At 36.2% G+C, this 26,673-nt stretch overlaps 1 pseudogene; it reads left to right on the forward strand.

Annotated features, from left to right (window-relative positions):
- The first annotated feature begins 12,672 nt into the window (after positions 1-12,672).
- LOC114254799 lies at positions 12,673-18,766 on the forward strand (annotated as a pseudogene).
- Positions 18,767-26,673: the final 7,907 nt, after the last annotated feature.

Raw genomic sequence — 26,673 nt, forward strand, 5'->3', positions numbered from 1 at the left:
TGAGATAAAGTAATCAAAAAGTAAATATTTTACAAAATATTTTATAGCTTAGTTTTTTGTATAATAAGAAATATTTTGGAACATACAAATTACAAAATATTTTCTAAAATATTCATTTTTTATTATTTTATTTTAATAATTTATATTATGCACAAAATAAGAAAGAAATCAATTGATATAAAAAAACCACATAGCTGTTTTTACAAAAAACTATGACATTTTGTGCATATAAATATTTGTTGAAATATTACGTTTTTTTTTTTGTAAAAACAGTTATGTGATCTTTTTATGCCAATAGATTCTTCTTATTATTTTATGTATAATATTATTACAATAAAACGATAAAAAATGAATATTTTACAAAATATTTTATAATTTTTGTAAAACATTTCTTGTTATGCAAAAAACTAAACTATAAAATATTTCGTAAAATATTCATTTTTTATTATTTTATTTTAATAATATTATGTATAAAACAATAAGAACAATCTATTTTTATAAAAAGACCACATAACTGTTTTTTGTAAAAAAGTATAATATTCTAACAAATATTTATATGCACAAAATGTCATGGTTTTTTATTTTTTTCTTATTTTGTGCATATATTATTAAAATAAAATGATAAAAAATAAATATTTTACAAAATATTTCATAATTTATAAAATTTTCTCTATTATACAGAAAACGATGTCGTTTTTTTTTTAATATATAAATGGAGAAAAAGAGAGAGAGAGAAAAAGAAGAAAAACAAATATAAAACCAGGTAATGATGTCAAAAATATACATAGTTATTTTTTAAAAATCATATTTATATAAAAAACATAATTATTAATATCATGTTTTTTGTAAAAACAGTTTTGTGATTTTTTGTATCAATTGATTTTTTTTCTTATTTTATGCATAATATTATTAAAATAAAATGAATATTTTACAAAATATTTTATAGTTTTTTCATAGTTTTTTTTTGCATAACAGGAAATATTTCATACAAATTATAAAGTGTTTTGTAAAATATTTATTTTTTATCATTTTATTTTAAAAATATTATGCACAAAATAAGAGAAAGGATTAATTGGTATAAAAAAACTACATAACTGTTTTTACAAAAAAACATAATATTATGTAATATTTATATGCACAAAACATCATGGTTTTTTTCTTGTTAGAACACTTACGTGGTTTTCTTATACCAATTGATTCTTTCTCTTATTTTGTGCACATTATTAAAATAAAATCATAAAAAGTGAACATTTTACAAAATATTTCATAGTTTCATTTTTTGCAAAAAGGAAACATTTTATACAAATTATTAAGTATTTCGTAAAATATTTATTTTTCATCATTTTATTTTAATATTATAAAAAACCACATAACTGTTTTTACAAAAAAAACATGATGTGTATTAAGTATTATATTATAAATATATTTTTTATATAAATGACTTTTTTGTAAAAACAACTATGCATTTTTTTATATCATTACCTGATTTTGTATTTGTTTTTTTTTCTTCTTTTCCTTTCTCTCTCTTTATTTCTCTCTGTATTTATCTCTGAAAAAACTTAGTATTGTGTAATAAATATTATTTCATAAATAATTATGTTTTTCATATAAATAATATTAAAAGATAAGTATGTATTTTCTTCATATCATTACCTGGATTTATATTTCTTTTCTTCTTTCCTTTCCCGCCCCTCTCTCCTTCTCTCTCTCGCTCTCTATTTATCAATCTATTTCCGTCTTTTTCTTGTCTATTTTTCGATTACAAATATATAATCCTAGAATTTACACACATACACACACACATACACACACACACACACATATGTTATATAAATTGTTAAGAAATAGTTAAATATCATAATTGGATTATATAAATTACAACTTACTTGATCGACTCTTTTCACCAAATTTGACAGCTGTCAAAATTCAATCGCAATGACAGCTACTCTCGACTAAACTGTCAAACCACGACTCTCGCACACGAAGCGAGTCAAGCGCGAGACAGCCAATCGCGATCGGAATAAAGCGGCAACAATGCAATCGCGATTAGCAGGCAACTTTAGGGTTACATGGCTATTTTATAAGAGGATTCTTACGTGCGTATTATGTTACCATCTGTACTTTAATTGTGGAAAAGGATTTTTAATTTCGTAAATACAATTAAAAGATTAGTGAATTGGAAATAATCAAAAAATAATCGGTAAAACAGGACAGGCCGGTTCAGCATCCCCTTAATTAATAAAAGTTCTTAATATATTTTTAAATAATTTTTAATATATATTAATATAAATATTTTAATGTAATTATACTAATATTTTTTTCTAAATACCTTTCAGAAACGTAATCATATATATCTTTAGGAGTTTGTAACGTTACTCGAGATAAGCGTAACATCTTTTGTTCTAATGCGTATTTTTGTATTTTTGTATAATTAGGTGGATGATCATGTAAAGTATTGACGGTTACTGTACCATCATTATTAACTGTTGCTAATCCACGACATCCAGTGGTGCGTCGAATAGCACATCTGTATGTATCTCGTATACGTTTGTCAATATTATAAACATATCCTTCATAAATATAAACAAAACTATTTCTTGCTTTTCCCTTAATTTCCTCCATATCTATCTAGGTTAGATATATTAACACTCTTGGTTGACGATTGATTTGTTCGCGTCGCTAAGCTTAAAATTCCACAAAATTTTTACAGCGTTTTCGACCGGCTGAGTTAAGGTGCCTTTTCACGCTGATGCTCGACGCTCATTTTCAGCATCAAAAGACATCACATGATTAAAAATAAAAATATTAATAGGCTACATTCCAAAATGTCCTTTCCGAGGAAAATTTTATTCGAAATATATAGTACACGTAACGTATCCTATATTACATCGAGTAAAATTTTCCTCGGAAAGGACGTTTTGGAATGTAGCTTAAGTAATTTTTAGTCACGTGACATTTTTTGACGCTGAAAATGAGCGTCAAACGTCAGCATGAAAAGGTACCTTTTAATTGCTCCGGGAGCGATTAATGACGTCATAAGACCAATCACAGCCATTCTTCTAAAGAAGGAAATAACTGTGATTGGTCAGTTCTAGAGGAAAAGAAACCAAAACAAGTTAACCCAGCACGAGTCGAAAACGCCATAAGTATAGACTGAGCATTCCGCTGTATAATGCCGGATTTACAATAGGTGTAGTAAGCCTTATGCCATAAGAAATTGATCAATTATAATCGAATATGAGAAAAATAATCGAATATAATTGGTTAATTCTTTATGGCATAAGGCTTACTACACTATTGTAGATCCGGGCTAAGCGTTGATGCATACGAAACGAAAGAGAAAAGATATAAGACCTTCTTTCTCTTTTTAATGCTGGGGAAAACTTCTCCTCATCTCCTCGCGTCGATTGATAAGGAGATAAGGAGAAGTGCTTCCCACTTCTCCGGCATTAAAAAAAGAAAGAAGGTCTTCTTATATCTTTTCTCTTTTTTTTTGTATGCATCACGCTTATACAACAAATGCTCTCTCTATACTTAGAGTGAGTCCCAGATGCGCACAGTAATAAACGGACACAGCAAGCTGAGTGAAACGGACACAGACCAAACGGACACAGTAATAAACGGACACAGTAACAAACGGACACAGTAACAAACGGACACAGTAACAAACGGACACAGTAATAAACGGACACAGTAATAAACGGACACAGTAACAAACGGACACAGTAACAAACGGACACAGTAACAAACGGACACAGTAATAAACGGACACAGTAATAAACGGACACAGTAACAAACGGACACAGACCAAATGCGCACACTGCACATGCGCACAGACCAAATGCATACACGGAAAGTCGCAAATCCATGTGATGCAGTGAATGCTTTGCACGCACACACACACACACACACACACGGGGGAGTGCAAGGGGGCCTTCGGCCCCCCTCCCGCACCCACCCCGTCCAAGTCGCTACCTTATGTGGACTTTACTCTGCTTGCAATGTACATGGATTGCATTTGGTCCGTGCGCACGTGCAGTGTGCGCATGTACAGTGTGCGCATTTGGTCTGTGTCCGTTTATTACTGTGTACGTTTATTACTGTGTCCGTTTATTACTGTGTCCGTTTGTAACTGTGTCCGTTTGTTACTGTGTCCGTTTGTTACTGTGTCCGTTTGTTACTGTGTCCGTTTGTTACTGTGTCCGTTTGTTACTGTGTCCGTTTATTACTGTGTCCGTTTGGTCTGTGTCCGTTTGTTACTGCGTCCGTTTCACTCAGCCTGCTGTGTCCGTTTATTACTGTGCGCATCTGGCACGCTCCCTATACTTACTATGTCTATGGTTCGCGCCTCTCTGATTATAGGACTCTAGCTAGGCTACATTCCAAAACGTTTTTTCCGAGGAAAATTTTACTCGATTACTCGGAAGCGTTTGATTGACCAATCGAAACAAAGATTTTTACGAATTGACCAGTCAAAGAATGCTTCGAAACGTTTGTAGCGTCAAGTGGACCGCAGCTGTAATATAGAATACATTACGTGTACTATATATTTCGAGTAAAATTTTCCTCGGAAAGAACGTTTTGGAATGTAGCCCTAGTCAGGGTGCTGTCCCATGGGCCTCGAAAAACGGAATTGGATAAGCGGATCACCAATCACGGGATCCGTTTCGGAATTTTTCAAAGGGTTTTATCAGAACTAAAGACCTATAATGAAAGATACGCCAATGGCTTCCCACCATGACTTTTATCCACCATCTTGTACCTATACGGAGATTATGGTTTGTTCGCGTCGCCATGCACCGACATGATCCTGTTCACTCTAACGCATTCTAATAGGTTGGCGTCATTGGAATCAACGTATTGGAGTGCATTGGGGTGAATAGGAGCATGTCGGAGCATGTGACGCGAACAGACCCTGGATGGGGGCTGGGGCCTAGGGCTGGGGTCTGGAGTAGTGAAGATAGTAAACAATGCGAGCCTGCTCCAAGTTGTACGCAGCCATGTAACAGATGCAAATTTAATTTTTCTTGTTCTTCCTGAGTGTATCGTCAAAATGTAGTGACCCTCGAGAGTGCAGAGATTGAATTACCTTATAATTTCTGACACATTCCTTTAACCTATACTGTTCAACACAGAGCACTCTCCCCTCTTCCTCGCCCAGCGTAGGTACGCAATGGCGGATAAACCATGTGACTCAAGTGACCAATCAAAATTGTGTTCGCCATTGGCGAATCTTTTATTATAGGTCTGTATGCCACATGTGACGACACCCTCAGGGTGCGGTCCCACGAAGCGGATTATGCGGAAGCGGAACGAGCGGATCACCAATCGCGGGATCATTCTGATAGAACTCTTTCAAAGATTCCGTCGAAACGGTCCTGTGATTAGTGATCCGCTCGTTCCGCTTCCGCATAATCCGCTCCATGGGACCGCACCATCAGAGTGAGGTCCCATGGAGCGGATTACGCGGAAGCGGAACGAGCGAATCACCAATAATGAGATCGTTCTGATAGAACCCTTTTAATAATTCTGTCAAAACGATTTCGTGATTGGTGATTCTTTTGTTCCGCTTCCGCGTAATCCACTCCATGGGACCTCACCCTCAGGGTGCTGTTCCATGGGCCTCGGAAAACGGAATCGGAAAGGCGGATCACCAATCACGGGATCGTTCTGATCATAGAGCTTGTATTAATGGAAAGGCCTTGGTGCATCGCGACGCGCGCGGGGAGAATCGACAGAGAGGTGGATATATTCTGTCTTTTTTCGTGTGGGAACAGGTTCGTAACTATACAAACTGAAGCCCGATTCTTGAACTCGTACGAAAAAAATTGCTTACAAAGATAACACTGTGCATTCATTAAGTGGTACATAATTTAGAATCTAAAAGATGCATGCCAATCAATGAATGCATAGTATTTTCGTATGTAAAAATTTTTTGTACTAATTGTAACAGCCCAAGGCCCAAGTAGACACCATAGTACTCGTACCTGTCGTACTGCTCGTATGTGTGGCGCTTCTTTTCTTCTAGGGCTACATTCCAAAACGTCCTTTCCGAGGAAAATTTTACTAGATGTAATATAGGATACGTTACGTGTACTATATATTTCCAGTAAAATTTTCCTCGGAAAGGACGTTTTGGAATGTAGCCCTGAAAACGGAGTAGTGGGGATATCCAACACAAAAAGAGACAAAATATATGAGAATTAGAGCACTAAAAAAGTAGGTATTCTCACATCAGCTATTTTTCTTCAAACTAGCAAGTAACTAGCATAATGTTTTATATATATAATACATCGCAATAACCTTTAGGGTGCGGTCCCATGAAGCGAATTATGCGGAAGCGGAACGAGCGGATCACCAATTACAGGACCGTTTCGACGGAATCTTTGAAAGAATTTTATCAGAATGATCTCGCGATTGGTGATCCGCTCGTTCCGCTTCCGCATAATTCGCTCCATGGCACCCTTACAGTCTCAAGATCATAAATATCGTGTCTTTCTACTAGTTTACACCGAGCACTTGGTACGCGTATCAAGTAGTGAATTTAAGCTGATCAGCCAATGATTAAACACATTCACTAGTTATTTACTATTTGATACGCGTACCAAGTGCTCAGTGTAAACTAAAGACCTATAATCAAAGATGCGCCAATGGCCCTCCACCATGACTGCTATCCACCATCTTGTACCATACGGAGACTGGATGGGGGCTGGGGCCGGGGGCTGGGGTCTGGAGTAGTGAAGATAGTAAACAATGCGAGTTTGCTCCAAATTGTACGCAGCCATATAACAGATGCAAATTTAATTTTTCTTGTTCTTCCTGAGTGTATCGTTAAAATATAGTGACCCTCGAGAGTGCAGAGATTGAATTACCTTATAATTTCTGACACATATTCTTTTAACCTATACTGCTCAACACAGAGCACTCTCTCCTCTTCCTTGCCCAGCGTGGGTACGCAATGGCGGATAAACCATGTGACTCAAGTGACCAATCAAAATTGTGTTCGCCATTGGCAAATCTTTGATTATAGGTCTTTAGTGTAAACTAGGTCTATGACCTAGTTTACACCGAGCACTTGGTACGCGTATCAAATAGTAAATAACTAGTGAATGTGTTTAATCATTGGCTGATCAGCTTAAATTCACTACTTGATACGCGTACCAAGTGCTCAGTGTAAACTAGTAGATTGTCGCATAAAGTTTGGTGCTTCCAAAGATTACACAGGCACACACACAAAAAAAGTGATTGGTCCGGCGGACTAGACTAATCAATTCTTATGTATTTCGAACCGCTAAATCCGAATCTAAGATCAGAATTGCAAAGTTAACTCGCATTTTCTAACCTCAAAAAAATTTTTTTTATAAATATTGGTTTGGTGGATCAGACTAGTCAATCCTTATGTATTTTAATCTGCTGAATCCAAATCCAAGATCAGAATTGCAAAGTTAGCTCGCATTGCCTAACCTAAAAAAAATTTTTTGAGATTAGGAAAAAATGAGCTAATTCAGTAATTCTGACCTTAGATTCGGATTCAGCAGGTCGAAATGCATAAGGATTGACTAGTCTAGTCCGCCGGACCAACCACTTTTTTTTTGTGTGTCTGTGTTATTGACGTATATATGTACAAACATACCTAATTTTTCCTGCTAGTTAGAAGAAAAATGGCGGACGTGAGAATACCATAGACCTTATAGATATGGACCGGCAATTGCCTACAGTTTGTGTATAGAAAATGGTGTCCAGAAGAGGTGCGAGAGAGAAACAGACTTTTTAGTACTTCTTTCTCTAAAGTTACCGGAAATAACTATCGCGAATGTCAGCACACATGCATACATATGTATATACATATTGTCACGTCTTTTCCTGACCGGAGAAGCCGCGGGCAAAACCAGCAAGACCGATAGGGTAACCGATACCCCCTTTTCGCGTTTGTCGCGCTCGAATCTCAGCCACACGCTAACGCGAGAAATTGTTGGGCGCCAGACGCGCTCGACGACGCGTCAATTCGCGAAATTTTGCTACGCTAAAGGGTCCTCGATCCTCGCGCGACAATCTCGACCAGCTCTGCCTAACGGTAGAGGGGCGGGGTGTATTGTAAGGGAGCAGGCGACGGCTGTTACACGAAGGGGCGGACGACACACCAGAAAACTAGACTCCGAGCTTAACAAATAACGAACTTTATTAAGAAGAACGAACTTTATAAAGGCCAGACAGAAACAATGATATCACGGGGCGCGACATACGGCGTTCCGACCATGCGGCGCCACGGCGCGAATTAAACCAAACAGAAACGCGAACGATACGCGGTAGGCACACGGCCGACAAGGACGGGCGATGGAACCTTCCGCACACAATGAATTTTGGGCGTTCGAACGTGCCGACACTCCCGGCAACTATAGAACACGACCGCGTGGCTCGCGGAAGGTCACAAAATAATCGCCGGCCGCTGCCGCACCCCACGCCGTCGCGAAACCGGAAGTCCCGTCCACCCGCTATTCGCGACGCTCTACTCGCTCGCGCGAGGGCTTTGCGGCGCACACGGTCGAGGGGAATCTCCGACGGAACCCGAGCGTCCTCACAACCGTCCTCCCCGTGGCTCGGCGCGTTGGCGTCCCGCTCGCTTGCATCCGATAAATCCCCAATTACTTACGCGAACGTATGACCGCCCTGCGGCCCACGCGAATCACGCACCAACACAAAAACGGATGCAGAACGGGACCGGAGACACCTCGCCGGCCGGCAACCGCTCACACTAAATTATCCTGGCAGGTCACCTCACCGACAACGTCCAAGGCGATGTCTTCCCTCGTCTCTAGGCTCGTCCCTTGGCTCTCGCTGAGGCCTCGCACAAGCCACACCGATAACTAGCCCTTCGAGGCACGACACGCGACCTTACTCCTAACCCGCTCGCACGCAAAAGCGGGGTGGATTGCGGTCGATCCCGGATCGACGCCGCGACTCCCCGTTCGGTCATGCGCATTGTTTCCGCGCCGCGACCCAATTGCTGCAAGGCACGCAGTCCTGCGATCGCAGGGACGTGCGCGCTGTAATCCTTCCGGGGGCCTCGCAGGTCCCCGCGAAATTTTCCTTCCTCCGCGGGGCCACCGCCTGAGTCGGGGCAGCGCACGCGGCGACCTCCGCTCCTCGCGAGAGGACTCGACGCCTTTTCCGTTGCGTTCCGTCCCTCCGGGACTTCTCCGCAGCCCTCCGAGACGTCCTGTCGCGGCGTTGACGGGCACCGCCGCTTTCGTCTCCGGCCGTGGTTCTCCCGGGCTACGCCGAGTTCCCGTACATGCCGCGTGCTCGTCTCTCCCGGGCACCGGTGGAGTCCTTCCTCCTTCCCCGCATCGTCGTTGCTCTTTCTTCCTCTCTCGCTCTCTCTCGTCGAATTCCATTGTGAGGCGGTCGCCAAGCAAAAAAACCAAAAATATGTAACATTAATAATACGCTCGCTAGGCCCGTCGCGGTTCCCCCTGGAGATCCCCTCCCGCCTCTCGTCTATTTTCCCCGCACGGCGCGAATCCGCAGCCTGTGACGGGGGAGGGACGCTGCTACCCATGGCAGCTAAGCTACCACGTCACAATATATATAGACACACATAAGTTAAAACACGTGACCAAAACGTATCCAATCATTGGATTTCAATGTATAATATGTACAAGCATGCGCGAAACATATTTCCGGACTCTTTAGAGAGAGAAGTATGGACACGGTTTCGCTTGGTATTGCCAGTCTATATCTATAAGGTCTATGGAGAATACTCACTTTTATAGTGCCTTAATGAAAATATATTGGGTACGTTCCGTTTCACGCATGATACGCATGATGCATCGTTCATCCTTGTTGTTTGTCAAACGTTAAACAAGGATGAACAATGCATTATGCGCATCATGCGTTGAAACGGAACGCAGCCATTCTGTCTCTGTCGATTCTTCCTGCGCGGACTCCGGCATATAGCAATGGCCCCTCCATTAATACAAGCTCTACAGGTTCTGATAAAACCCTTTCATAAATTCCGTTAAAACGGATCCCGTGATTGGTTATCTGCCTTTCCGATTCCGTTTTCCGAGGCCCATGGGACAGCACCCTCAGGGTGCGGTTCCACGGAGCGGATTATGCGGAAGCGGAACGAGCGGATCACCAATCGCGGGATCATTCTGATAGAACTCTTTCAAAGATTCCGTCGAAATGGTCCTGTGATTGGTGATCCGCTCGTTCCGCTTCCGCATAATCCGCTTCATGGGACCGCACCCTGAGGGTGCTGTCCCATGGGCCTCGGAAAACGGAATCGGAAAGGCAGATAACCAATCACGGGATCCGTTTTAACGGAATTTGTGAAAGGGTATCAAAAACGGCGGATCGTCTGTCATTGGTTGAAATTTAATACGCCCGATACGCGCGCAATACGCGGCATGGACCTCACCATTGTAGAACAGACATAACTGAAGAGGGTGAGAACCAAAAGGAAGGATAATATTAATCATTATCTTTACATTTATCTTTGCATTTTATTTTGATTTCTTTTGCTTATACAAATAGACATCGGCTGCGGTCGAGTTGCCGCTACAACTACAAATCCTTCGAAGTGTTAATTTGATTGACCAAAATCAAAGAGATGCTTCAAAGTATTCGTAGCGGCAACTCTACCGCGCACCCATCGTCTCTAAGAATAAACGCCAAATCGTTCCTAGACAAAGAGTTGGGTCTTAAGAATAAGAAAATTAAGTATATTGTACCTCATGGTTCGATCGGGCTCGTGAATTTATTACGGTACGGTTATCAATTATTAAAAGTAAGTTAAGCAAATCAAGTACATTATTAAAAGCCATTGCTTGTACATTAATGTAAAATTTCAGTCGTTAATTTAATCACATTAATTAAATGAATTGCCATTTCTAACGTAACTGTCATGGAAATGTACGTGCAATGGCCTTAAAAGGAATATTTATGATGTATGATATAATTATGTTATTTTTCATGCTCATAACATGCTTATAACATGCATATATAACATTACATTAATTCATATTGTTTGAGATTCAAACAAATCGTCGATCTCAACAACTCTCGCTCGCGGCGTGAGATCGGTTTGCGCACCATCACGCGTCGATATCCTGGACCTCACGTGGTCGGCAAGCGCTTGGAACGTGGCGAGTGAGCGATGTCCTGAGCGAGAGCAAGGGATGGTGTGGTGCGTCGCATGTTTTGTCAGTCTAAGTCTGTCGATCTCCGTCGAAACACCCTATCGTAACGACGGGATTTGACACAGTCTTAAATTTGAGAGCCGTCGGCTCTCCCTTTCTATCGTCGCGTATCTCGCTCGGGAAATTGGTTTCCCGCTTCGTGTCCTCGCTCACGCGCCGTTCGGACAAGTGCAAGTGCGCGACGAATAATTTCGCTGCGTTATCCCGTCGGAATAACAGATAAGCCATTCGAGCTCCTTTCGACGCCGGCCCGCTGTTTCGAGATATCGTTTCGCGCCGCCGCGAGCGTCAACACAACGATAAATCTTTTTGTTCCCGTCGCCGAACGACAATTCCCGTGGTTACGGCACGTTAATTGTATTTGTATTGTTTGGATGCGTCGACGATCGTGGAGCGCTCGCGACCGTCCACCGCCTCGCGTGCAAGATCTCCGCCTCGATCGCGAACAAGATTTCCGCTGCCGCGCGAGTCTCAGACGAGCCCCAGCAAGATCTCCGATCCGCGATTTAGGCGGCGCTAGAGAGAGACGGAATAGAAGATCTCCAATTGTTTAGCGCGACACGAGACATCGATCGCAGTCCCGCATTGAGTCAAAATAAATAATTGATATCGTTGATGATTAAATCGCAGTTTGAAATCACTTCGCTCCTCTCCTCGTTCCTTCAGCGGATACTAATATCCGTGCTATCCACGGCGCACGCTCAACTCGTGAGCGAGTTCCGGTATTCCTTTCGGGACGATCGCGTCGCGATCGAGAACTCGAACACATATATTATGAACATCAAAATTTTTAATAATATTGAATTATATACCCCATTGAAAAGATCTATGGAAATCCAGATAGTCATGTATATTCATATAGATTTCCATGAATTTTAAATGGTTTTGTATGGATTTTCTATAGTTATCCAAATTGAAAACCATATTAAAAAGATGCAGGTGGAAATCTATATGGTTTTCCATCTGGATAACCACACAAAATCCATACAAAACCATCTAAAATTCATGGGAATCTACATACATACACGTGGATAACCATCTGGATTTCCATCTGGATCTTTTCAACTGGGTATACACTTGTGTATCAAATTGTTAATATGTTATTTTTCAATATTGCTCTTTTGTTTCAGAAAATAATTTGTCTCTTATTGTCAACCAGGAGCATTATTAAAATTGATACATTCAACTTTTAAATATGCAGAAAATTAAAGGAAAATCAAAAAATAGTTTTGCTTATATTTATGAAGGATATATTTATAACATTGACAAACGTACGCAAGGTATAGATGCTCAACTCGACGTACCACTGGATGCCGTGGATTAGCAGTAGTTAGGAATGATAAAGTGACTATCAATATTTTACATGATCATCCACCTAATCATACAAAAATACGAAGATACACATTAGAACAAGAGATGTTACACTTATCTCGGGTGACATTACTAACTCCTAAAGATATATTTGATGATGTTTCTCGAAGGTAAATATAAGTTCAAATATTAATATTTAATATTATTAGTAGTTGAATAAATATTGTTTAATATGACATGGTTGAAACAATATAACATTGTATGAAATATTGTTTAATGTGACATTTTATAGAAATCCAGAAGTAGCTTCATTTATTGCTTTCAAATCAATTAGAAGCCGGCTGAATAGAGAAAGAGCAAAAAACTGGCCAAAATTGCCACATTCTATAACTATACTTGCTGATGAGTTAAACCATTATACACCAATGAATTATGTTTATAAAGGCTGTGTAACTTCGCGTGATGGAAAGAAAGCATTGATTTTCTCTGATGATAAACTACTTCGAGCATTTGAATTATCTACTGAAATTTATTGTGATGGTACATTTTCAGTAAGTTTAATAATCGTACACATTATGTTAATATTATTAATACCAATATTAATGTTAATATAGTATTATAATAATACTGATATAAGATAAGATTCTGATTATAATAATCTTTTGTTCAGATATAAATTTTTGTTTAGATTTTACGCATTTTGTAGTGTTAATCATTTTATCTTTTAAAGTACATATATTTTTATGATAGAAGATAACTATTTTCATTGTCTTTTATAGTTTTAAAGTGTCAAAACAATGATTATATTATTTATAATTTATTATTTACTTTGTTATAAATCATCTCATCGTCAACTAGTGCAATCGGATATTATAACAAAACATATAGACAATGCAGAATTTATAAATGGAGAAAATATGTATATCTATTTTTATGAGCTTCTAATTAAATTATTTTTTATGCAAAAATTATTTTTAATTTAAAATCTTAAAAGTATAGCAACATTGCGTCAAATAATAACCGTCAGTTTCTACACTAGATCCGATAGACCCGCCCCTTTTTCTTCTTGTATCTATAATTCTGTACTAAGAGAGAGGAGGGTCCAACCTAGGGTGGGGGAAAACTTTGACATACCCTCTACTATTCTAACACTCAACCGACTCAGTTCAGCTCCAGCTGGTCCCAGCTGCTGAGCAATGCATATAGGAAATAGAGTTATGGGTCTCTCAAATCCAAACTAGGAATAACGTAAAATTTAGATAGTGTAGGAACTGAGGGTTAATTGTTTAATATATTTAAATAAGATGTTTTAATAAAAAAATTTATTTTTAAAAATATATATATTTTTGATGAGAAAAGTGTAATGTTTTACTAAAATTATCTCAATTTTTATGTGTTATTTTTAAAATAATATTATGACTTAAAATAATAATCATATATCTGTATTTCCATTTTTTCTTTTTTTAATATTATTCTATTGATTTCTATAAAAAATTCTTTATTTTCTATATCATTTGCTGGACAAAAATAATACACAATACTGCCTTGTGTCTATTCCATTTGTCCGTCCAATGTATATCTGTCATTTTCTATCAAAAATTTTTTTATTTTTTATTGTAATATAAAGCAGTGTTTTTTCGTTATATTTTTAGAAAAATATATTATATGTTAATTGTAATACAAGTCTTTAATTTGTTATTACATAATTTTCGATTACGCAGATTCCTGTTTCCAAGAAAATGCACTTGAACAATTATTTTTTCTATTAATATTACACCTCTATAAGTGTAATTAAAAGTACGATATCAATAAGAAAGTAAATTAAATTAAAATTAATGTAAATATTATTTAATTGGAGTTTTAAATAAATTTAAAAATTACATTAAAAGTAACTTGTAAATAAATTATGAAATAAAAAAAATTTTAGTAATATCGTATACTTATCCTTATTAAAAATACGTTTATTTTTGAAAATTAATTTATTAACGAGAATTAACATATTAACAATTAATATAAGCAATTTTCCTGTATTTACTGAATAATATAATAATTTACTATATAACTACAATTACTGAAATTGTTAATTTTATATTGCAGTTAATATATTAATCAAAATTAAGCAATATGTAGTTTCATGTAGTCTAAAAATTATTAAAACGTACAAGAATTTTACGTTTTATTATACAACAAAATAATTTTCTTAATGTATCGTATTCTTAATTACACTTACAGAAAAAGTAATTATTGAAGTGCATTTTCTTAGAGACAGGAATCTTTGCGTAATCAAGATATTCTATAATAACAAATTAATGACTTTTATTGAAATTATCATACAATAAATTTTTATTACATAATCAAACTCAAACTTTCAATTGAACCCACCGTATTTGATCACTTTAGCTGTTATCCAATAATCTCGAATACTCACAAGTCGTATACTCATGTGTAAAACAGCGCGACCTTGTGCTGCATTTACTTGATATAAGATACTATCGTTTTTTGATTGTATTAATTTGCGTATAGTTAACAGCATTAATTTTTATAATATTGGTACAATAATTAAGTAATAAAGAAAGCCATTTTCTTTATTATTTAATTATTGTATTAATATTATAAGAATCAACGCTGCTGTGTGTGACTGTCAACCAATACTATAAGTCAAGTAAAAGTTTGATTGTAGGTAGTTCCTCCAGTACCATCGTTTAGTCAACTTTACACTATTCATATACGTTACATGGATAAGGTATGTTTCTTTTGAAAGTGGCTAGAATAAAATAATATATAACAAACATAATTTTTGTATGTACGATAAATCCTAGCAGCTTTATTTATCTTATGCGAAGTTAATACAGTAGCTCTTTATGAAGAAATTTGGTTGAAACTAATAGAATTTAATCTTCATCTACAAACTAATATAAAATTTATTATGACTGATTATGAGTGGGCAGCAATAAAAGCAATGGAAAGATATTTTCCGAGTGCAATTATACATGGATGCTGGTTTCATCTAAATCAAGTATTTAAATATATATATATATTGTGATGTGGTAGCTTAGCTGCCACGGGTAGCAGCGTCCCTCCCCCGTCACAGGCTGCGGGTTCGCGCCGTGCGGGGAAAATAGACGAGAGGCGAGAGGGGATCTCCAGGGGGAACCGCGACGGGCCTAGCGAGCGTATTATTAATTTTACATATTTTTGGTTTCTTTGCGCGGCGATCGCCTCTCGATGGAACGCAGCGAAAAAGCGAGAGATGAGGAGAGAGCGACGGCAATGCGGGGAAGGAGAAAGGACGCCACCGGAGCCCGGGAGAGACGAGCACGCGGCCCGCGCGGGGACTCGGCGTGGCCCGGGAAAGCCACGGCCGGAGCCTAAAGCGGCGGTTCCCGCCAACTCCACGACGAGACATCTCGGAAGGCTGTGGAGGAGCCCGGATGGAACGAACGCATCGGGGGAGGCGGCGAGCCCCCCCCACAGGGGGCGGAAGTCACCGCGTGCGCTGCCCCGGCGCGGGCGGTGGCTCAGCGGAAGAAGGAAAATTTCGCGGGGGCCTGCGAGGTCCCCGGAAGGATTACGGCGCGCACGTCCCTGCGGTCGCAGGACTGCGTGCCTTGCAGCAATTGGGTCGCGGCGCGGGAACAATGCGCATGACCGAACGGGGGGTCGCGGCGTCGATCCGGAATCGACCGCGATCCACCCCGCTTTTGCGTGCGAGTGGTCCAAGCGTAAGGTCGCGTGTCGTGCCCCGTAAGGCGACTTATCGGAGTGGCTAGTGCGAGGCCGCAGCGCAAGCGAAGCCTGGAGACGGTGGACATCGCCTGGACGGTATCGGTGAGGTGGCCTGCCAGGATAATTTCGTGTAAGCGGTTGCCGGCTGGCGGGGTGCCCCCGGGCCCGTTCTGCATCCGTTTTCGTGTTGGTGCGTGAGTCGCGTGGGCCGCAGGGCGGACATACGTTCGCGTAATTAATTGGGGATTAGTCGGATGCAAGCGGGCGGGGCGCCGAAGCGCCGAGCCACGGGGAGGACGGTTGTGAGGACGCTCGGGTTCCGTCGGAGATTCCCCTCGACCGGATGCGCCGCAAAGCCCTCGCGCGAGCGAGTAGCGTGTCGCGAGTAGCGAGTGGACGGGACTTCCGGTTTCGCGACGGTGCGGCAGCGGCCGGCGATTATTTTGTGACCTTCCGCGAGCCACGCGGTCGTGTTCTATAGTTGCCGGGAGTGTCGGCACGTTCGAACGCCCAAAATTCATTGTGTGCGGAAGGTTCCATCGCCCGTCCTTGTCGGCCGTGTGCCTACCGCGTATCGTTCGCGTTTCTGTTTGGTTTAATTCGCGCCGTGGCGCCGCATGGTCGGAACGCCGAATGTCGCGCCCCGTGATATCATTGTTTCTGTCTGGCCTTTATTCTTAATAAAGTTCGTTATTTGTTAAGCTCGGAGTCTAGTTTTCTGGTGTGTCGTCCGCCCCTTCGTGTAACAGTCGCCTGCTCCCTTACAATACACCCCACCCCTCTACCGTTAGGCAGAGCTGGTCGAGATTGTCGCGCGAGGATCGAGGACCCTTTAGCGTAGCAAAATTTCGCGAATTGACGCATCGTCGAGCGCGTCTGGCGCCCAACAATTTCTCGCGATAGCGTGTGGCCGAGATTCGAGCGCGACAAACGCGAAAAGGGGGTATCGGCTACCCTATCGGTCTTGCTGCTTTTGCCCTCGGCTTTTCCGGTCAGGAAAAGTCGTGACAATATATATATATATATATATATATATATTTTTTTTAAATTTTGTGTATATACATATATATATATATATATATACACAAAATTTTTAATATAATATTAATTTAACTTAATAATATTTATAACTACATATAAATACGTATATGTATATATATATATATATATAATATTTAATATAATATTAATTTAACTTAATATTTATTATCTGTATTATCAAAACTGTATTATCAAAAAAATATTTTTAATATTTTTTATTACAGGCTCTGCGAAGGAAATGGAATAAATTAGGTTTAAAGAATTCTCGGAATAAAATATTACCTATGACAATGACATTACCATTACTGCCAAAAGAATATTTTATGGAAGCTTATAATATATTGTACAATACCTGTGAGGAAAGCAATTTTGACTATGACAAAATAAAACAGTTTTTGATTTATGTTGAAAAAACATGGATATCTAAGGCATCAAAAGTAAGCGTTTACAATTGCCCAGTAAGAACAAATAACGCTGTTGAAAGCTTCCATAAAGTGATAAATAGAAAATTAGGTGGTCGTCATCCTAATGTGTGATTGTTTCTAGGTAAATATATGTAGTACTTTCTATATGTGTACTTTATCCTTATAAACTTTATCTTTACAAAAGTAATAAATATTAATATCAAAATATATATTTGTAACAATTTAATATAAATACTTTGAATAAAAATAATTTTAGATAAATTAAAGAATCTTATTATAAATCAAAAAGTTGACTTGGAACGTTTAAATAATTATCAGGAGATACGATCTGTACGATCACGAAAAAATTTAGAAAGAGACTTGAAAATCTTTCAAGCCCAAACTGATCTGATTCATGGAAGGTATATTTGTTTTTATACCTATACATACTTTATTTTTGTTTCTTTAGATTTATTCTTCTCTATGAATACAATTACCTTTTTAGTAATTCTTATACCAATGCATACTACAGGCGCATTTTTATTTTTGTATTAATATTTATATACTTAATAATATTTTACAGATTACCTCTTCAACAATTTTTATGTATATTTATTGATGAGTATCAAAATCTTATAATACCAGGTAAAAAGAATTAATGGAATAATATAGTTAATATATAGATAATTATATATCCAACACATATCTAAATCTCAAGAAAGTTGTTAAAAATGTATCTATATGTATATTTTAGAAGAATTAGTAGCGAGCAATGAAAATTCTTCACAATGTGAAAAATCTATAACACGAGAAATATCTTTTAATAAATATACATCAGAACCTCAAGTACAATTACAAAGACTTTCCGACAAAGACATTGCAAACTGGAAAAAGACAAATACTTTAGCCGATTGAAAATGTTGGTAATATAAATAGCATAATTTCACATTTCGTACATACATGTGTCATATATAGGATGTATTATTTATACGTAATCATTTTATTTAACGAAAAAAAGATACTTGTGAAAATATCAATTGTTAAAGAAAATGACCACTTACATAAATCAGATAAGTTATATAAGAACGCATTTAAACAAACTACAATTTTTCACCATTCAACAATTTTTAATGAAATTAAAGCACACGTGCACTTATATTTACATACATACACGTGCCTAACCTAACCTAATCTAATCTAACCTAACACATACGTAAAGTATTCAGCAACAAATAAGATAAAATTTGAGCAGTGACAATAGGTATTAAAGTAAGATAAATGTTAAAAATAACAAAATTACGACTAAGAATTTTTTCTTTAATTATAAATAATTATGAACATTTACGTAAAACGCTCCTACAAATTCTAGCTTATATAAATGCAATACTAAACAATATTAAATTGACCTATAATTAATACTTATTTCAAGTATTAAAAGCGTTGTTAGTACTTTCAATGCTTAAAATAAGTAATAATTACTTGCCAATTTAATATTGCCAAGTATTTTATAAGAGAAGTTCGTGAATATTTTTACGATGATAGATATTACAATTAAAAATAATATTTGCCGAAATTTTGTTGTTCTTTGTTTTGTAATTGTAAATATTTAAACATTTATAATTAAAAAACTTAATTGTAATTTCGTTATTCATAATTTTCAAGTTATTTTATCATTTATAGTCATTAAATAATTTTGAATTTTTTTCATACTTGTCGAATACCCCTGTGTATACTAACATTATTTTATTAAAAAATTATAGAGTAGTTTATTATTACAAGCAAAACAATGTGTATGTAATTATTATCAAATTTAAAATGATTATGTTACTTTGAAAAATTAAAACATTTTTCTCTTATGACGAGATAACTCGAAAGATGCTTTCGATTTGCTTTCCTTTGCAAAGAAGACATTTTTTATCGTATGTGTTACTGTATGTGTTTAATATAAACACAATCTCCACGCATACACATATGACGACACGGTAAAATAATTTGATCTACTTTAGAACATTAGCAAATTACACAGGTTCCTTCAAATCTTCCATTTCTTGATGTTTTATCTATGTTTAGTAGTAGTTCTTGTATAGAATATGGTATGGATTTTTCAGAAGTTCTGTATTGTATTTTAATTCATACAAGTATCCGTAGTGGTGTTCTTATTAATATTGTTGTATATGTGCATTACAATTTAAATTGCGCGTGTGTGTATACATTACTTTTATTAATTAATTTGCATTATGTACACACACACACATACACACAAACTTAATTTGCATTACAATACAAATGGATTATAAATAATAATACAAATTATTAAATAAAATATATTGTAATACAAATATACATACTTACACACATATAAGTTTGAAATATTTGCAATTATTTTGCGTTTTATGACAAATTAAATATCTCAGTGAAATAAAAATTGTAAAGAAATTTTCAAATACACATTATAAAAACAAAACTTTCCATCAGTATTTTTATTTTGTTCCTGAATTACATAAAATTGAAGATTAGTTTTTATATTAAAACGTTTTTTATAAAAAAAAATTACTAAATTCTTATAAATTAAAAACATTTTAAGGTTTCTTAATAATTTTTCATAAAATCTTGGAATTACAAGCGTTTCCAAAATTTTAACACATACGTACATTACGCACATGCACATACATACACTTTAAAATGTTAACTACATAAGTATTTTATAGTAAAACTTATTTACCATCTCCAAATTTTCTGAAGAGATTTCTGTCATTTTTTCTTGCAAACTTATATTTTCTGATGTGAACATCTCCAATATTGTACAATTAATATTAACTTTAGAGCTGAGATTTACGATGGCAGTTATGTTTGTTACTGTTTGTCCAAATTGATATTCTGCACTATTATTATAATTATAGTTCAAATTTTTATAAAGTTTTAAATGGCCTGTTCTTTGCACTGCTACACTGGTGCAACAAGTTAGAATGAGAAAAAATATATGTCTCACTTAAATTTATTGCATCAGTGCAGCTAAAAAGAACAAGCTACATGATTCAGATAAAATTTTAACACAATTGATATGAATCTTCAAAAAATTATAAAATGTGATTAATAAATTATTTGTATCAATAAAATATTGTTATGATTATATTATCGTGTGCTTGTGCATGTATATGGTGAACAAAGTACATTAAAAAAATTAATGTAAATATCTTTTAAAAAGAGAATATTTATCGAAAAAAAGTTTTATAAATAATGTGTATGTATAAAATTTCAAGAAAATCTAACATAAATAGCTTTTTAAAGATAAAAGTATAAAGAAAATATAAAAGTTGACTTAATTTTTAAATAAAAAACACCCTAATTTATTAATATATCTACTATCCCTTAAATCTACAATCCCTTAAAATTTTATATTAAAAAATATAAGAGGGAGAGAAGAAAATACCTGTTAAGGCCCTCACACATGAATTGACATAACGTAATGTTTTGACGCGTCGGATTGGGCGACCATAACCGTAACCGGCTAATTCAAGTACGTAATTGGTCAAAACCTTACTGTTACAGTTATGTCAATTAATGTGTGAGGGCCTTTACATCATCCGTCCCTTTTCAACGTATGCCTATACCCCCCCACTTCTAAACCGAGCAGGCCTGACGCATGCTGTGGCTGTGTTCCAAAATTCACTGCCAGTACTAAAATTTATCTAACGTGGACTATAGATTTTCAGTAAATTTCGGAACGCAGCCTATGCGCAAATACTCACTCTAACAGAAAAGTTGCAAGTTTATTGATTATATATACGATATATATACAATAACCAATAAATTTCCAACTTTTCTGTCAGAAGAGAACTTGCGAATACGTTTCCCCAGGGGCTCGATTTTCGAATTCATTCGCAAAAGAAACGTATTCGCACAAATAAGAAAGAAAAGTTGGAAATTTATTGGCTATCGTATGGCTTTTAATCAATAAACTTGAGCCTTCGGCACACACGATACGATTTTTCATACTAGATCGCATACGAGGCATCTTAATATGTATCCCGATTGGCTCGGATGATTATGTCACCAATCGTAAGCCAATGAGAATACGTAATAAGATGCCTGGTATACGATCTAGCATGAAAAATCGTATTGTGTGCCGAAGGCTTTACAACTTTTCTGTTAGGGCCATCGCACAAACTCTTCCATAACGCGTTACGTTACATTAAGTACTCCATACGAACCTAAGTTGTACTTAAAATTTAACTTAAATCAACGCACAAAGAAATCCTTAACGTAAGAACTTAAGAACTTACGTTAAAAGTTTCTTTGTGCGTTGATGTAAGTTTAATTTTAAGTACGAACTTAGGTTTATGGAGCACTTAACGTAACGTAACGTGTTACGAAAAAGCTTGTGCGGTGGCTCTTAAGGCCCTTACACATGAATTGACATAACCATAACGTAAGGTTTTGACGCATCGGATTGGGCAACCATAACCGTAACCTGCCGTAACCGGCTAATTCAAGTACGTGATTGGTCGAAACCTTACTGTTACGGTTATGTCAATTCATGTGTGAGGGTCTTTAGAGCGAGTATTTACGTATACGTTTCTTTTGCGAATGAGGCCGGCTCCCCATGAGCTCGGAAAACGAAATCGGAACGAGCGGATCACCAATCAGCGGGACCGTTTTGACGGAATTAGTAAAAGGATTCTATCAGAACGATCCCGTGATTGGTGATCCGCTCGTTCCGATTCCGTTTTCCGAGCCCATGGGGAGCCGGTCTGACTTCAAAAATCGAGCCCCTGAAGTGTGCAGGATTTGTTACGGATTTATTACGGATGTTCTTGTACCAAAAAAAAGTTCTTTCTTTATTGATAGGTATGAAAATTGATATTTTAAAAAAATAATAGCTATTTGTGAAGATCTAGTTTATAATATTACCAAACAAAACAAATTATTATGATATCAAAATAGCTTCAAATTATTATTAAGTATCATTTTTCAATCACTTATGATTTATTTCAATTATATTGTTTTATATTATTGTTTTAACATTACCGTAACCTGTTGTTATCAATTTAATGCTCGGTCTACAATGTCAGCAAGAGTAATGGAGTAGGAGTAAGAATAGGTAAGAAATATAAAATGAGATTTGCCTATTCGATATGTATACAGGGTGTAATGTAATCGGAAGCCATCCCGTAATGGAAAGATAGATGGGATCGAGATGAACATAAAAGTCCAATATTGTCTTGGGTTAGGTCTATCAATAATCGAGATATAAATTTTTCAAATTGTACGAATGAGAGCGCGCCGTGTGAAGAGCCGAGACGTTCGAGCTGTAGCGCGGCCCACTGTGTCGAGCATTGGCTGCCGGCGGCGGGGGGAAGAAGGAGAAGCGGTGCCGCTGCCTGTGCTTCGCCGTCCTCGCGTCTCACCGTACCGCGCCAACACTCGTGGCGATGGCAGCTATGCACATTCGCGATTACTTGACAAATTAGGACAATTAGCAAAGATGTGACAAATTAAAACCGTAATAAACTGCTGTGATTAAGAAAGTTGAAAGAGCGATAGATACTTATGGAATCTACAAATAATCTAATTTCTATCGTAATTGTGAATAAGTAAATTAATAAAAGTTTTTCGTACATTCACGAAAGAGTCTTTCTTTTCCTTAAATATCTTGTATCATGCCTGATCTAACGATTTCGTGATAAATGATACGATACGATCGTAATTATACTTGGAGATGTTAATGTCACTAGTATGGTTAACAACAAAACGTTTTCTTTCGTAATTATACAATAGAGAACTTAAGTTTACGAAATATTCCAACAGAACTATTAAACACAATGTCTCCGTAGATATTTTGTCATATTCCAACGAGAAAATATACTTTCCTAACAGGAAACGAGAGAACGATAGACAATGATATCACTTCTTAAAATTCTTTTTTTTTTTTATTCAGACAAGTAATGGATTACGAAAGAGAAACCAATTAGATTTTTGTATTTTTCTTGATATCTATTCTGAATCAATCAGTAAAAATCTGTCGTAATTAATAATGTAATTAAAGATAAAAGAAATTCCGAGTTCCTTATCGTTATGAAAGAAAAACTCTTCGTTATATTAATAATATTTGATATTGAACATCTCTAAGCATATATATCGTAGAAGGCATAATCTATTGTGAAATCGTTACATCAAGAGATATTTTTTTATCGTGTTATGAACAATGAGTGTAACATATTATATGAATATATCGCGCATTTTATAATTTTCTAATTAAATATTTACGAAATGAGAATGTATGAAGAATCAATCGTAGATATTAATCGTGATAAACCTTCGTTAATTTAACATTCCATGGAAAAAAAACAATAAGAAACGATGCGAGAATTTGATGCGGCAAATATTATAATACACTTATAAAAGAAAATTATCACTTTAAGAATCAATCGTGAATTTATGGTAATTTTTTAAAATGTTTTCATCAAGGATTTAACAGTACGACACAATTCGATAAGAAACAAAGTTAGAATTGTATGATACTGTAAATAAGATATTTAAGAAAAAGAAAGAATTTTTCGTGAATGTACGAAAAACTTTTATTAATTTACTTATTCACAATTACGATAGAAATTAGATTATTTGTAGATTCCATAAGTATCTATCGCTTTCGCTTTTTCGACTTTCTTAATCACAGCAGTTTATTACGGATTTAATTTGTCATATCTTTGCTAACTCTTAATTTGTCAAGTAATCGCGAATGTGCATAGCTGCCATCGCCACGAGTGTTGGCGCGGTGCGGTGAGACGCGAGGGCGGCGAAGCACAGGCAGCGGAACCGCTTCTCCTTCTTCCCCCCGCCGCCGGCAGCCAATGCTCGACACAGTAGGCCGCGCTACAGCTCGAGCGTCTCGGCTCTTCACACGGCGCGCTCTCATTCGTACAATTTGAAAAATTTATATCTCGATTATTGATAGACCTAACCCAAGACAATATTGGACTTTTATGTTCATCTCGATCCCGTCTATCTTTCCATTACGGGATGGCTTCCGATTACATTACACCCTGTATACTATATTACACATGTGTATATACCTATTTTTTTACCATATTTGCCCATCTTAAGGCCCTCATAATGCTAGGCGATAGCGATTGACAGGGAATAACCACAGGCAATAGATTTCAACCTATTGGAAATATTCTCTGTTCCTATAGTTATTGCCTTGCATTGTGCAACGGCCTTTAATTACGTCATAAATACATTATGCTAAGAAAAAGACTACGTCATGGAGTGACGTCAAAATACGGTACATTTCATGACGTCAAAATATGGTATATTTTATGACGTCAAAATACGGTACATTTTATGACGTCAAGAATTTGTGACATTCGACCGTCATTTTAACGTCATAAAGGCGTCATTACGTGACGTCAAGAGTAGTCAGAAAATTTCCATTTTGGGACGTCAAAATGACGTGAGCTTGCTACCTGGGAGTAAAGGTTATATAGAAGAATGATTGAAAGCAGAACAAATTGTACGCTGGTGTTTCAATATTAGAGACCATTATATCCGTAATATCTGTTAATAAGTTAACTCTATTTAAAAATAAATCAGAAACATGTTTGACTGTTGCTGCAGAATATTCTACAATTGATGAAAAATTAAGTGCATTATGTGGTGTATTTCGACATACAGCTTTGTCCGAGAATTATTTCATTGATTCTACGTATTATAATATAACTTTATCTGAGTCAGTATAAGTGAACCTTTAATATTAAATACAAGAGAACAAATTGTTAATGCGTTACCTTTAATAGAAGCACGAGCAAAAAAATCGTGGCCGTGCAGTATTTTATGTAAAGTTGAAAATCCGTTTCTAATTGATCAATATCAAAAATTCCTACAAGCTATAAATAAATGTACTTTGAGAAACGTACCGGAATTAATGCAAAAAATTTATGAATACACTGTGACAATTTTTGATAAGAAATTAGGTAATGCTAAGAAGGGCCATGCATATAATTGTTATATTGATTTAAATCTTTGTAAAGCTATGTCTATTCCAATGCAATTATTATCACCTCATTTCCCAAAAGTAAGAAATATTAGACGTTTGCTTTATCAACATTACAGCTTTTATAAAAAAATGTTAGAGCTGGATGAAGCGTTAACTTCTAGTGAAGTTGATAAATTAAAACAAATTATAATTTCAGTACAAGAGAAAGCAGATATGTACAAGCATCAGCAAACTGATACAATTTTGAGTGATGATGATATTATTTTTAAATATCATAATGCGTTTATAGCTTTGAAAAAGCGTTCATTGGACACACCACAGTATATTTGTGTCATGTGAGAGACTTTGTTATAAAAAAAATGTTTCTAAAATTAGTAAACTTTAGACACGTAGACAAAATCCAATTTGGAAAGATTTAATGGCATACGTAGAGCAACAAAATATTAATCCGCAATATATATGTCATTATTGTGATAAAAAATTTCGTAGCGGTTTGTTGCCTGCTTATTGCATTTTGAATAATCTCTTCGCTAATGATGTACCGGAGGTAATATCGTCTCTTAATCAGTTTGAGAAAATGCTTATACAGAGAGCTAAAGCTTTTTAAACTGTAATTAAAATGGGAACATTTTTTAATAAAAAAATTCCTCAGAAACAAAAAATACAAAAAGTTAAATGTACAACTTTTTATTTACCACTTCTTTTACAGGAGACTTTTGATAAACTATGTTCTAAAACTGATCCAATAAATTTAAATCATGAATTATGTATTTTGGTAAGAAATATTCCAACCAAATCAAAAATCATCTGGGAAAATTTAGTGGACCTTAAAAAAATATATGGAGCTTTAAAATGGTTGAGAATTAATAATTTCTTATATTCTGGTATTGTATTGCCTAATACTCACAATGAATTAAATTTAGGAAATCTTAATAATGCAGAATTTTATATGTAAGAAACAAAAAATGATACAGAAGTTTTATTTAATGAA

This window comes from Monomorium pharaonis, chromosome 6, assembly GCF_013373865.1.
Source record: "Monomorium pharaonis isolate MP-MQ-018 chromosome 6, ASM1337386v2, whole genome shotgun sequence".
NCBI classification, from domain to species: domain Eukaryota; kingdom Metazoa; phylum Arthropoda; class Insecta; order Hymenoptera; family Formicidae; genus Monomorium; species Monomorium pharaonis.